The following is a 13,414-nucleotide window of genomic DNA, read 5'->3' as shown; positions in this document are numbered from 1 at the left end:
GGAGGATCTCTTCATCTGAAGAAGACGCCTACTGAAGCTCAAGAACTGATTGAAATGGTTGCAAATAACCAATTCATGTACACTTCTGAAAGAAATCCTGTGAACAATGGGACTAGTCAGAAGAAAGGAATTCTTGAGATTGACACTCTAAATGCCATATTGGCTCAGAATAAAATATTGACTCAACAAGTCAATATGATTTCTCAAAGTCTGTCTGGAATGCAAAATGCACCAAGCAGTACTAAGGAGGCTTCATCTGAGGAAGAAGCTTATGATCCTGAGAACCCTTCAATGGAAGAGGTGAATTACATGGGAGAACCCTATGGAAACACCTATAATCCTTCATGGAGAAATCATCCAAATTTTTCATGGAAGGATCAACAGAGACCCCAACAAGGTTTCAACAACAATAATGGTGGAAGAAACATGTTTAGCAATAGTAAGCCTTTTCCATCATCTTCTCAGCAACAGACAGAGAGTTCTAAGCAGAATAACTCTGACTTAGCAACCATGGTCTCTGATCTGATCAAAACCACTCAAAGTTTCATGACTGAAACAAGATCCTCCATTAGAAATTTGGAGGCACAAGTGGGTCAGCTGAGCAAGAAAATTACTAAACTCCCTCCTAGTACTCTCCCAAGCAATACAGAAGAAAATTCAAAAGGAGAGTGCAAGGCCATCAACATGGCCGAATTTTGGGAGGAAGGAGAGGCAGTGAATGCCACTGAGGAAGGCCTCACTGGGCGTCCACTGGCCTCCAATGAGTTCCCCAATGAGGAACCATGGGAATCTGAGGCTCAAACTGAGACCATAGAGATTCCATTGGACTCACTTCTGCCATTCATGAGCTCTGATGAGTATTCTTCCTCTGAAGAGGATGAGTATGTCACTGAAGAGCAAGTTGCTAAATACCTTGGAGCAATCATGAAGCTAAATGACAAGTTATTTGGAAATGAGACTTGGGAGGATGAATTCCCTTTGCTCACCAAAGAACTGGATGACTTGTCTAGGCAGAAACGGCCTCAAAAGAGACAGGATCCTGGGAAGTTTTCAATACCTTGTACCATAGGCACCATGACCTTCAAGAAGGCCTTGTGTGACTTAGGGTCAAGTGTAAACCTCATGCCTCTCTCTGTAATGGAGAAGTTAGGGATCTCTGAGGTACAAGCTGTAAAAATCTCACTAGAGATGGCAGACAACTCAAGAAAACAAGCCCATGGACTTGTAGAGAATGTTCTGGTTAAAGTTGAAGACCATTACATCCCTACTGATTTCATAGTCCTAGAGACTGGGAAGTGCATGGATGAATCCATCATCCTTGGCAGACCCTTCCTAGCCACAGCAAGGGCTGTGATTGATGTTGATAGAGGAGAGTTGATCATTCAAGTGAATGAATAATCCTTGGTGTTTAAGGCCCAAGGATATCCCTCTGTCATCATGGAGAGGAAGCATGAAGAGCTTCTCTCAAAACAGAGCCAAACAGAGCCCCACAGTCAAACCCTAAGTTTGGAGTTGGGAGGCCACAACCAAACTCTAAGTTTGGTGTTGAACCCCCACATTCAAACTCTAAGTTTGGTGTTGGGAGGTTCCAGCATAGCTCTGAGCATTTCTGAGGCTCCATAAGAGTCCTCTGTCAAGCTAATGACATTAAAGAAGCGCTTGTTGGGAGGCAACCCAATGTTTTTAATTAACTATCTTCTTTTGTTATTTTATATTTTTTGTAGGTTGATGATCATAAGAAGTCACAAAATCAATGAAAAAAGCGAAAACAGAATGAAAAACAGGAAGAAAAACAGCACACCCTGGAGGACGCACCTACTGGCGTTTAAACGCCAGTGAGGTTAGCTGTTGGGCGTTTAACGCCCAGTCTGGCACCATTCTGGGCGTTTAACGCCAGAAAGGGGCACCAGACTGGCGTTAAACGCCAGAAAAGGGCAAGAAGCTGGCGTTAAACGCCAGAAATGGGCACCAGCCCGGCGTTTAACGCCAGAATTGGCACAAATCGAGATTTTGCTTGCCATTTGGTGCAGGGATGACTTTTCCTTGACACCTCAGGATCTGTGGACCCCACAGGACCCCCACCTACCCCACCACTCTCTCTCTTCTTCACCCATTCACCAATCACCTCCACACCTCTTCCCCAAAAACCCTTCACCTATCAAATCCCATCTTTCTCTTCACCACTCACATCCATCCTTTATAAAACCCCACCTACCTCACCATTCAAATTCAAACCACTTTCCCACCCAAACCAACCCTCAAATGACCGAACCCTACCCTTCCCCCTCTCCTATATAAACCCTCCTTCACTCCTTCCTTTCCACACAACCTAAACACCATTTCTCCCCCCTTTGGCCAAACACAAAGCCATTCCCTTTCTCCTCATTTCTTCTTTTTCTCCTCTCTTCTTTCTTCTTTTGCTCGAGGACGAGCAAACATTTTAAGTTTGGTGTGGTAAAAGCATTGCTTTTTGTTTTTCCATAACCATTTATGGCATCCAAGGCCGGAGAAACCTCTAGAAAGAGGAAAGGGAAGGCAAAAACTTCCACCTCCGAGTCATGGGAGATGGAGAGATTCATCTCAAGGGTGCATCAAGACCACTTCTATGAAGTTGTGGCCTTGAAGAAGGTGATCCCCGAGGTCCCTTTTTCACTCAAAAAGAGTGAATATCCGGAGATCCGACATGAGATCCGAAGAAGAGGTTGGGAAGTTCTTACCAACCCCATTCAACAAGTCGGAATCTTAATGGTTCAAGAGTTCTATGCCAATGCATGGATCACCAAGAACCATGACCAAAGTGTGAACCCGGATCCAAAGAATTATCTTACTATGGTTCGGGGGAAATACTTGGATTTTAGTCCGGAAAGTGTAAGGTTGGCATTCAATTTGCCCATGATGCAAGGAGATGAACACCCTTACACTAGAAGGGTCAACTTTGATCAAAGGTTGGACCAAGTCCTCACAATCATATGTGAAGAGGGCGCCCAATGGAAGAGAGATTCAAGAGGGAAGCCGGTTCAATTGAGAAGGCATGACCTCAAACCCGTGGCTAGAGGATGGTTGGAGTTTATCCAACGCTCAATCATTCCCACTAGCAACCGGTCCGAAGTTACCATAGACCGGGCTATCATGATTCATAGCATCATGATTGGAGAAGGAATAGAAGTTCATGAGGTTATAGCTCAAGAGCTCTATAAGGTGGTGGACAAGTCCTCTACCTTGGCAAGGTTAGCCTTCCCTCATCTCATTTGTCACCTCTGTTATTCAGTTGGAGTTGACATAGAGGGAGACATCCCTATTGATGAGGACAAGCCCATCACTAAGAAGAGGATGGAGCACACAAGAGACCCCACTCATCATGAGATCCCTGAGATACCTCAAGGGATGCACTTTCCTCTACAAAACTATTGGGAGCAACTAAACACCTCCCTAGGAGAATTGAGTTCCAACATGGGACAACTAAGGGTGGAGCACCAAGAACACTCCATCATCCTCCATGAAATTAGAGAAGATCAAAAAATCATGAAAGAGGAGCAAAAAAGACAAGGAAGAGACATTGAGGAGCTCAAGCACTCCATAGGGTCTTCAAGAGGAAGAAAGAGCCGCCATCACTAAGGTGGACCCGTTCCTTGATTTCCTTGTTCTTTATTCTTCTGTTTTTCGAATTTCATGCTTATGTTTATCTATGTTTGTGTCTTGTGATCATTAGTGTCTTAGTGTCTATGCCTTAAAGTTATGAGTGTCCTATGAATCCATCACCTCTCTTAAATAAAAACGTGCTTAATTGAATAAGAAAAAGAATTGCATGAATTTTGAATTTTATAACAGTTTAATTATTTTGATGTGGTGGCATTACTTTTGTCTTCTGAATGTATGCTTAAACAGTGCATATGTATCTTGAATTTGTGGTTCATGAATGTTGGCTCTTGAAAGAATGATGAAAAAGGAGACATGTTACTGAGGATCTGAAAAATCATAAAAATGATTCTTGAAGCAAGAAAAAGCAATGAAAAAAAAATCGAAAAAAAATAGAGAAAAGGGGAGAAAAAGAAAGAAAAAGAAATAAAGTTGTGATCCAAGGCAAAAAGAGTGTGCTTAAGAACCCTGGACACCTCTAATTGGGGACTCTAGTAAAGCTGAGTCACAATCTGAAAAGGTTCACCCAATTATGTGTCTGTGGCATGTATGTATCCGGTGGTAATACTGGAAGACAGAGTGCTTTGGGCCACAGCCAAGACTCAATAAGTAGCTTTGTTCAAGAATCATCATACTCTACTAGGAGAATCAATAACACTATCTGGATTCTAAGTTCCTAAAGAAGCCAATCATTCAAAGGATAGAGTGAGATGCCAAAACTATTCAGAGGCAAAAAGCTAAAAGCCCCGCTCATCTAATTAATACTGATCTTCATAGATGTTTTTGGAATTCATTGCATATTCTCTTCTTTTTATCTTAGTTGATTTTCAGTTGCTTGAGGACAAGCAACAATTTAAGTTTGGTGTTGTGATGAGCGGATAATTTGTACGCTTTTTGGCATTGTTTTTAGTATGTTTTTAGTATGATCTAGTTAGTTTTTAGTATATTTTTATTAGTTTTTAGTTAAAATTCACTTTTCTGGACTTTACTATGAGTTTGTGTGTTTTTCTGTGATTTCATGTATTTTCTGGCTGAAATTGAGGGACCTGAGCAAAAATCTGATTCAGAGACTGAAAAGGACTGCAGATGCTGTTGGATTCTGACCTCCCTGCACTCGAAGCAAATGTTCTGGAGCTACAGAAGCCCAATTGGCGCGCTCTCAACGGCGTTTGAAAGTAGACATCCTGGGCTTTCCAGCAATATATGATAGTCCATACTTTGCACAAGATTTGATGGCCCAAACCGGCGTTCAAAGTCACCCTCAGAAACCCCAGCGTTAAACGCTGGAACTGGCACCAAAATGGGAGTTAAACGCCCAAACTGGCATAAAAGCTGGCATTTAACTCCAAGAGAGGTCTCTGCACGAAAATGCTTCATTGCTCAGCCCAAGCACACACCAAGTGGGCCTGGAAGTGGATTTTTATGTCATTTACTCATTACTGTAAACCTTAGGCTACTAGTTTTCTATAAGTAGGACCTTTTACTGTTGTATTGAGACATCGAGGGGTAGCTATCTTCATTGTTATGCTATCTTAGATCATTGGGAGGCTGGCCTCATGGCCATGCCTAGACCTTGTTCTTATGTATTTTCAACGGTGGAGTTTCTACACACCATAGATTAAGGTGTGGAGCTCTGCTGTACCTCGAGTATTAATGCAATTACTATTGTTCTTCCATTCAATTCCGCTTGTTCTTGTTCTAAGATATCACTTGTTCTTCAACTTGATGAATGTGATGATCCGTGACACTCATCATCATTCTCACCTATGAACGTGTGACTGACAACCACCTCCGTTCTACCTTCGACTGGGTGAATATCTCTTGGATTCCTGATTGCACGATGCATGGTTGATCGCCTGACAACTGAGTGCTCGCCTGACAACCGAGCCAACCATTCCGTGAGATCAGAGTCTTCGTGGTATAGGCTAGAACTGATGGCAGCATTCAAGAGAATCCGGAAGGTCTAACCTTGTCTGTGGTATTCTGAGTAGGATTCGATGATTGAATGACTGTGACGTGCTTCAAACTCCTAGCAGGCGGGGCGTTAGTGACAGACGCAAAAGAATCGCTGGATTCTATTCCGGCCTGACCGAGAACCGACAGATGATTAGCCATGCTGTGACAGAGCGTAGGAACATTTTCACTGAGAGGATGGGAGGTAGCCACTGACAACGGTGAAACCCTTGCATAAGCTTGCCATGGAAAGGAGTAAGAAGGATTGGATGAAGACAGTAGGAAAGCAGAGAGACGGAAGGGAAGGCATCTTCATGCGCTTATCTGAAGTTCCTACCAATGAATTACATAAGTACCTCTATCTTTATCTTTATGTTTTTATGCGTTCATCACCATATCCATTTGAGTTTGCCTGACTAAGATTTACAAGATGACCATAGCTTGCTTCATACCAACAATCTCTGTGGGATCGACCCTTACTCGCGTAAGGTTTATTACTTGGACGACCCAGTACACTTGCTGGTTAGTTGTGCGAAGTTGTGTTTATGCCATGGTATTGAACACCAAGTTTTTGGATTCATTACCGGGGATTATTTGAGTTGTGAAAAGTACTGATCACAATTTTGTGCACCACGTGCGCACTGCCCAAGTTTCGAATGCGGGGCTTCACTTTTGGAAACACTGCCCTGCCCTCCGCGATGGCAGGGCAGCATTTTGTGGTGCACGGCCAGCGCACCAGATTGGCGCACCAAGGGAGCTTCGGCACCAACATCACGCACGCACGGGCAGAATCTGGCGCACCAAAAATTTCTGCCCTGCCCTCCACAAGGGCAGGGCAGCACCCTGCAGCACCAACACGCACCACACGCACGCACCAAGGACGCACGCACCATTTTCTGCCCTACCCTCCACAAGGGCAGGGCTGCCTCCTGGAAGCAAATTTTCTTGGGCTGAAAATTGGATTAAAAATCCAATTTAATTCAATTCTTCACCAAATCAAAAGCCCATCCAAATCCCAAGATCCAAGAATAGAAAGTGTATAAATAGGAGATAGTTTGATGTAAAAAAAAAACCTTTCTTTGGAGCTTTGAATCTTTACATTTAATTTTGAACTTTTGAACTTTCTCTGGGAGACTTCACTAAATTTCAGAGAATTGGGGAGGAGAATTGATCTCTCTTCTTCCTCGTTCTTGCTTGAGCATTTTTACTTTTCTTGTTTGAGTTTTGGGTGTGAAGAATTGAGAAAATTCTGTCTCAATCTCCATTTAAAATCTCTTTAATTCCTCTTCTGCCTAATTGAGTTCAATTTCATTTCCTTTAAATCCTGATAGCTACAAGCTACTGCTCTTTCCATTTTCTCTCAGAGATAAAGCTACCCAATGGTTGGAGTCTTTCCCAAGAGACAACATCAATAATTGGGATGATTTGGTAACCAAGTTTCTGGCCAAATTCTACCCACCTCAAAGGATCATTAGGTTGAAGACTGAGGTACAAACATTCACGCAAATGGAGGCTGAACCCATATATGAGGCATGGGAGAGATACAAAGCTCTAATCAGGAAGTGTCCTCCTGAAATGTTCACTGAGTGGGATAAGTTGCAGAATTTTTATGAAGGCTTAACATTGAAATCCCAGGAAGCATTGGATCACTCAGATGGAGGCTCTTTGCAACTCATGAAAACTGTAGAGAAAGCCCAGAATCTTATTGATATGGTGGCCAACAACCAATAGTTCTTTGCTCACCAAAGGCAACGCCAACCATCACAGAGGAAGGGAGTGTTAGAATTGGAAGGAGTGGATTCAATCCTAGCTCAGAACAAAATGATGCAGTAGCAAATTCAACAACAGTTTGAGCAAATGGCAAAAAGGATTGATAGCCTTCAAGTTGCAGCAGCTAATACAAGCCAACCATCAACCACATGGGGGTAAAATGAAGAAACTCAAGAGGAGCAACAGCAAGAGCAAGTCCAGTATATGCATAGCCAAAGTTCTGGGTCAAATGAGCTCTATGGTGACACTTACAACCCCTCTTGGAAGAATCACCCAAATCTCAGGTGGGGGGACAATCACAATCAAACCCAGCAGTCATGGCAAAGGAACTCCACTCAAAACAACTGGAAAAACACAAACCACAACAACCAAGCCTCTAACCAAAACACATACAGAAAACCACAAAACAACTACCCCAACTCCAACCATCACCCATCCAATACCCAATCCACTAACCAAAATACCTACCCTCAACCCTCAACATCCCATAATCAACCGATCTCACAAGACTCCCAGAGGATCACTAATCTGGAGATGCTCATGGAAAAGTGGATAAAGCAACAAGAGATGACAACAAGGAACTAGGAAGCCTCATTGAAGAACATGGAGAGGCAAATTGGACAAATCTCTAAACAGATCACCATTGAAAGACCATCAAGCTCTCTACCAAGTGACACCATTCCTAATCCAAGAGAGGAATGCAAAGCGATACAACTAAGGAGTGGAAAGATCCTGGTGAAAAATGAAGAAGCAACCAAAAAGCCAAGAGAAGGCGACGAGAAACAAGCTGAAGGAGAAAAAGCCAATGATGAAGATGCAACAGCAAGCAAGCAGCCTCAGAATCAACCTCAAGAAAAAGAAAACAGACCACAAAATCTGAAGAAAGAAAAGAAGACCATGGAAGAACCAAACCCAAGACAACATCAAGTGGAGAAGAGCTTGACACCTCCACTGCCTTATCCCCAAAGATTCCACAAAGAGACTAAGGACCAACACTTTTCTAAATTTCTTGAGACTTTCAAGAAGTTAGAGATCAACATTTCCTTGGCTGAGGCATTGGAACAAATGCCCTTGTATGCCAAATTCTTAAAAGAACTCATCAACAAGAAAAGGAGTTGGAATGAGAAAGAGACTGTGCTGCTCACTGAAGAATGCAGTGCACTAATCAGGAAGGGGCTCCCTCCCAAACTTGAAGATCCAGGAAGTTTCTTCCTACCTTGCACCATTGGAAATCTATTCATCGACAAGGGGATGTGTGACTTAGGAGCAAGCATAAATCTAATTCCATCCTCTTTAGTAAAGAAGCTTGGCATAGGAAAAATGAAGCCAACACAAATGTCCTTAGAACTGGTGGATCAATCAGTGGTACATCCCAAAGGAGTGATTAAAAACCTTTTAGTTAAGGTCGACAAGTTCATTTTTCCTACAGACTTTGTGATCCTGGATTCAGCAGAAAAAGAGAATGACTCCATAATACTTGGTCGACCATTTTTAGCCACTGCTAGAGCCATCATAGATGTAGGGGAGGGAGAACTAACCCTCAGGATGTATGAGGAAAGCATCACCCTGAAGGTGTTCCCAGAACCACAAACTGATGAAGAGACAAGCAAAACAAGTAGTGACTGTTTTCCAGGGCAAACAACCATCAACACAGTAGAACAGAAGGATGAGCAGGTGCAAGGAGGAGAAGGAATTCAAAAAGAAGCTGGGATAATAAACAATAAGGGAAATGTCACAACTAAAGCCACTGTTAAGGAAGAAAGACTGACAAGGAAAAGGAAGGAAAACAAGAAGAAAGTTTACAAAGGGTGGAAGAACAAAAAAATCCCAACTGAAGGATTTTCCAAAGGTGACAAGGTGCAATTAGTATATCAACAGTTGGGAGCAGAAGACCACTACACTGTTAACCAAGTACTCTCTCTCGAGCACATTGAAATAGAGCATCAAGGCACACAAAGGAGGCTGACAGTGAGAGGGGACAAGCTCCGACATTCCAACCATCAACCACCCTAAGGGTGGATCAATGTCAAGCTAATGACAATAAAGAAGCGCTTGTTGGGAGACAACCCAACCTGAGGTAGTTTTTTTTCTTCATAGCTTTTTCAATAAAAATGTTAAATAATTGTATGCATTGTAAGGAGCTAAGTTTGGTGTTGCACACCAAAATAATTTAAGGGAGAATGAAAGATTCTAAGTTTGGTGTTCCACCAAAAATCTCATTTAAAAACACATTCTCACCTCTTGCATAATGCTAGCTCCAAGCAATCAAACAAATTATCCAAATATTTAACTGCTTTCTAGCTTTAATTCCATAACCTTTAGCAAGGACACAAGGTTTCACATATGGTTAACTTGTTGCATTAGAGGCAGTGGCAAGCAATTAAGTTTGGTGTCTCCAACACCAAAATAAATCCAAGAGCCACACTCAATTTATGCATACTAACCATGCAATTAAGGGCTTGAGAAGCAAGCAACTTTGAGAATTATGCAGGACATGAGTCAACAATTGAAGAAATTGTGCATCTTAACTCAAAGAAAACACAACAGAAGGAAGAATCAAAGGACTGCAACTTCAAAGGTTGTATCTAAATTTAATCCTTGCTGCTGTGAATTGTTTTGAACATGGAAACCATTATATATCCTGCTAAAGTGTTTATCTAGTGCAAGTGAAGTTGTTTGATTAAGTATGATAAATCTGCATATTGCTTGGCATCCATCACCTAGCTGAATTTTGTTTCGTTTCCCATAAGCTTGAATAAAAGAGAATTGTTTGAATTGGAAAGTAAATATCCAATGTTGCATAAGTTGAGAATGGAAGTTAATGGTGGTATATGTGTTTGATTAAATGCATAACTCATGAAATAATTGCTGCATAGTATCATTTTCATTAAAGTGTAAGCTACTTGCTGTTATAAAGGTTCTTATCAATAAAGAAAAAGCCCTTGAAAACTAAAATAAAGAAAAGGAAAAAGAAAAAGCCAATGTGGCAAGAAAAACAAAGAATAAAGGCTGGACACCAATAGCTTGGACCCTAGGACACATGCCTGTGGTGTTCTTGTACTAGGATATGCTTGGATAAGTAAATTCTGAGGGGTATTTCAAAACCCGGTCACTTAGATCAATTGATTTGGGATGGCCAATTGAAAGTCCACAATAAAGAGCAACCTAGATACAGAACATCTAGTTATCCAAAGAGATGCTGGGCATCAATGATCCTAGGAGGAAATAGTGAGCCATGTGTCTGTGGTGGAAAGATGTTGAGTAAAAATAAAGCCAAAGGCTACTACTGCAACATTAGACACCAAGCCTCCAAAAGAATAATAAGCTTGTTAAGCAACATGAGAAAAGAAAAGCAAGGGAGCAAAGAAAGAATAGACCTTATAACAGCAAGTTTAGTAAGCCTTTGAGAAAAATGTATTTTATGTAACAGCAACAATAACTGAGTTATCATTGTCTGCATAAAAACTCCATGAATCAAGTTCTGCTATATGCCTAATAAGGATATGTTTGCTATTCTTGTTCATTTCAGTTTTTCTTAGTTTTGATGCTTGCTTGGGGACAAGCAAGATTTAAGTTTGGTGTTGTGATGACAAGTCATCATATACCCATTTTTCAAGCTAATTTCACTTGTTTTATTAGTCTTTATGCACTTTCTTGCATCCTAAGTAAGTGATTTGGAATGAAAATGCATAACTTCTTTAAATCAAACCACCACCATTAAATTGATGCTAACTCATGAGGTTTAAGCTAAATTTAATTGATTTTTAATTGATTTATAAGCCTTGTGAATTTAGTGATACTTTGAGTGGTTGTTTTGATTATTTAAAGGTGAAGAAAAGAAGAAAAGAGGAAGCGTGGCTTAAGAAAGCGTGGACCAAGAGAGAAAAAAGCGTGGCACATGGAAGGGAGGAAGCAAACATTGCCCTCCACAAGGGCACACTGCCCTCTAGGAGGGCAACATAAGGAAGCAAGCTTTGAGAGGCAACACTGCCCTGCCCTCCTCAAGGGCAGAGCACAAATTGGTGCCATGGATCAAGGAGAGCAAAAACTCTACCCTGCCCTCCTCAAGGGCAATATCGGGCTCATCAAAGGAATAAATTCAAAGAAAAAGCTCACCAATGCTTGCCACAAGGATCGAACACGACACCATGAGGAAGCAAGGAACTAGGCCTTATTTTGGTGCCAAGAAAACCAAGAAAAATAAGTAGCGTGTGCACTGCCCAAGTTTCGAACGCGGGGCTTCACTTTTGGAAAAACTGCCCTGCCCTCCGCGAGGGCAGGGCAGCATTTTGTGGTGCACGGCCAGCGCACCAGATTGGCGCACCAAGGGAGCTTCGGCAGCAACATCATGCACGCACGGGCAGAATCTGGCGCACCAAAAATTTTTGCCCTGCCTCCACAAGGGAAGGGCAGCACCCTGCAGCACCAACACGCACCACACGCACGCACCAAGGACGCACGCACCATTTTTTGCCCTGCCCTCCACAAGCGCAGGGCAGCCTCCTGGAAGCAAATTTTCTTGGGCTGAAAATTGGATTAAAAATCCAATTTAATTCAATTCTTCACCAAATCAAAAGCCCATCCAAATTCCAAGATTCAAGAATAGAAAGTGTATAAATAGGAGATAGTTTGATGTAAAAAAAATACCTTTCTTTGGAGCTTTGAATCTTTACTTTTATTTTTGAACTTTTGAAATTTCTCTGGGAGACTTCACTAAATTTCAGAGAACTGGGGAGGAGAATTGATCTCTCTTCTTCCTCGTTCTTTCTTGAGCATTTTTACTTTTCTTGTTTGAGTTTTGGGTGTGAAGAATTGAGGAAATTCTGTCTCAATCTCCATTCAAAATCTCTTTAATTCCTCTTCTGCCTAATTGAGTTCAATTTCATTTCCTTTACTGCTTCTTCTTTAAATTCTGGTTAATTGCTTTGTGAACTTGGATCTGGGAAGGCAATTGAGATCTAGACTTTGCTATCTAGTCTCTTGAGTCCTGAGATCCCATTTTCCTTTTGGTTCTTATGTGAACCCCTGCTGCAATTTAATTTCATTTCCTGTTTGAATTCTATTTACTCCCAATTCATCTTCTGCTTTATTAATTGTTGCAATTCGCTTTCCCTTGCTGAAATTCTGAATTCCCAATCCTCAACCCCCTTTTTCTATTCAAGCAATTTATATTTCTTGCACTTTAAGTTACTGCGATTTATATTTCTTGCACTTTAAGTTTCAGTCATTTAATTTCTTGTTCTTTAAGATTCAGCATCTTTTACTTTCAGTTCTCTTTAATTTCTGCAATCCATCCCTCTCCCTTTACATTTCCTGCTATTTACTTACTGTTGGCTACAAAATCACTCAACCAATACTTGATTCGCTTGACTAAATCAACCACTAAACTAAAATTGCCCAATCCTTCAATCCCTGTGGGATCGACCTCACTCCCGTGAGTATTACTACTTGATGCGACCCGGTGCACTTGCCGGTGAGTTTTGTGTTGGATCGTTTTCCACACATCACGTGCGCGTCCATTGTATTGTTGCACCATCGATGCGTACGCGTACTGCATGCATGTGCATCAATACGATCTTCAGCTTCAACCATGCTTGTGCGTACCATGCGTGTGTATGCGTCCTTTGTCAGCATTCATTGATTGAACGCTACGTTCGCGCCATGAACGCTCCTCACGCGTGCGCGTCCTTTGCGCGTGTGCGTGGTTGGTAAAATGTCACTTCTGCATTCCAGCGTCATGTACGCATTCGTGCCATCCACTACTTTTGTCTAATCGATGCATCCGCGGCAGGCACGCGTGCACGTTTGTGACCAATTCAACTTCCAACTCTGAAAGTATCGTAGGCGTTCATTTAAAGTGAAAGTAGCGTTCGTTGTTGGTGAACATTGATCCTCCATCCACGCGTGCGCGCCATGCACGCGTAAGCGTTGATTGCCAACATTGTCATCCCACGCCTAAGCGCCTTGTACGCATACGTGATGAGTGAATTCTTTGATGGTCTAGAATTTTCTCAAATGAATGAAATCTTCATTGCAAGTATAGTTCTAAACCAAC

This window comes from Arachis hypogaea, chromosome 4, assembly GCF_003086295.3.
Source record: "Arachis hypogaea cultivar Tifrunner chromosome 4, arahy.Tifrunner.gnm2.J5K5, whole genome shotgun sequence".
NCBI classification, from domain to species: Eukaryota; Viridiplantae; Streptophyta; class Magnoliopsida; order Fabales; family Fabaceae; genus Arachis; species Arachis hypogaea.
This window is presented reverse-complemented; position numbering follows the sequence as displayed.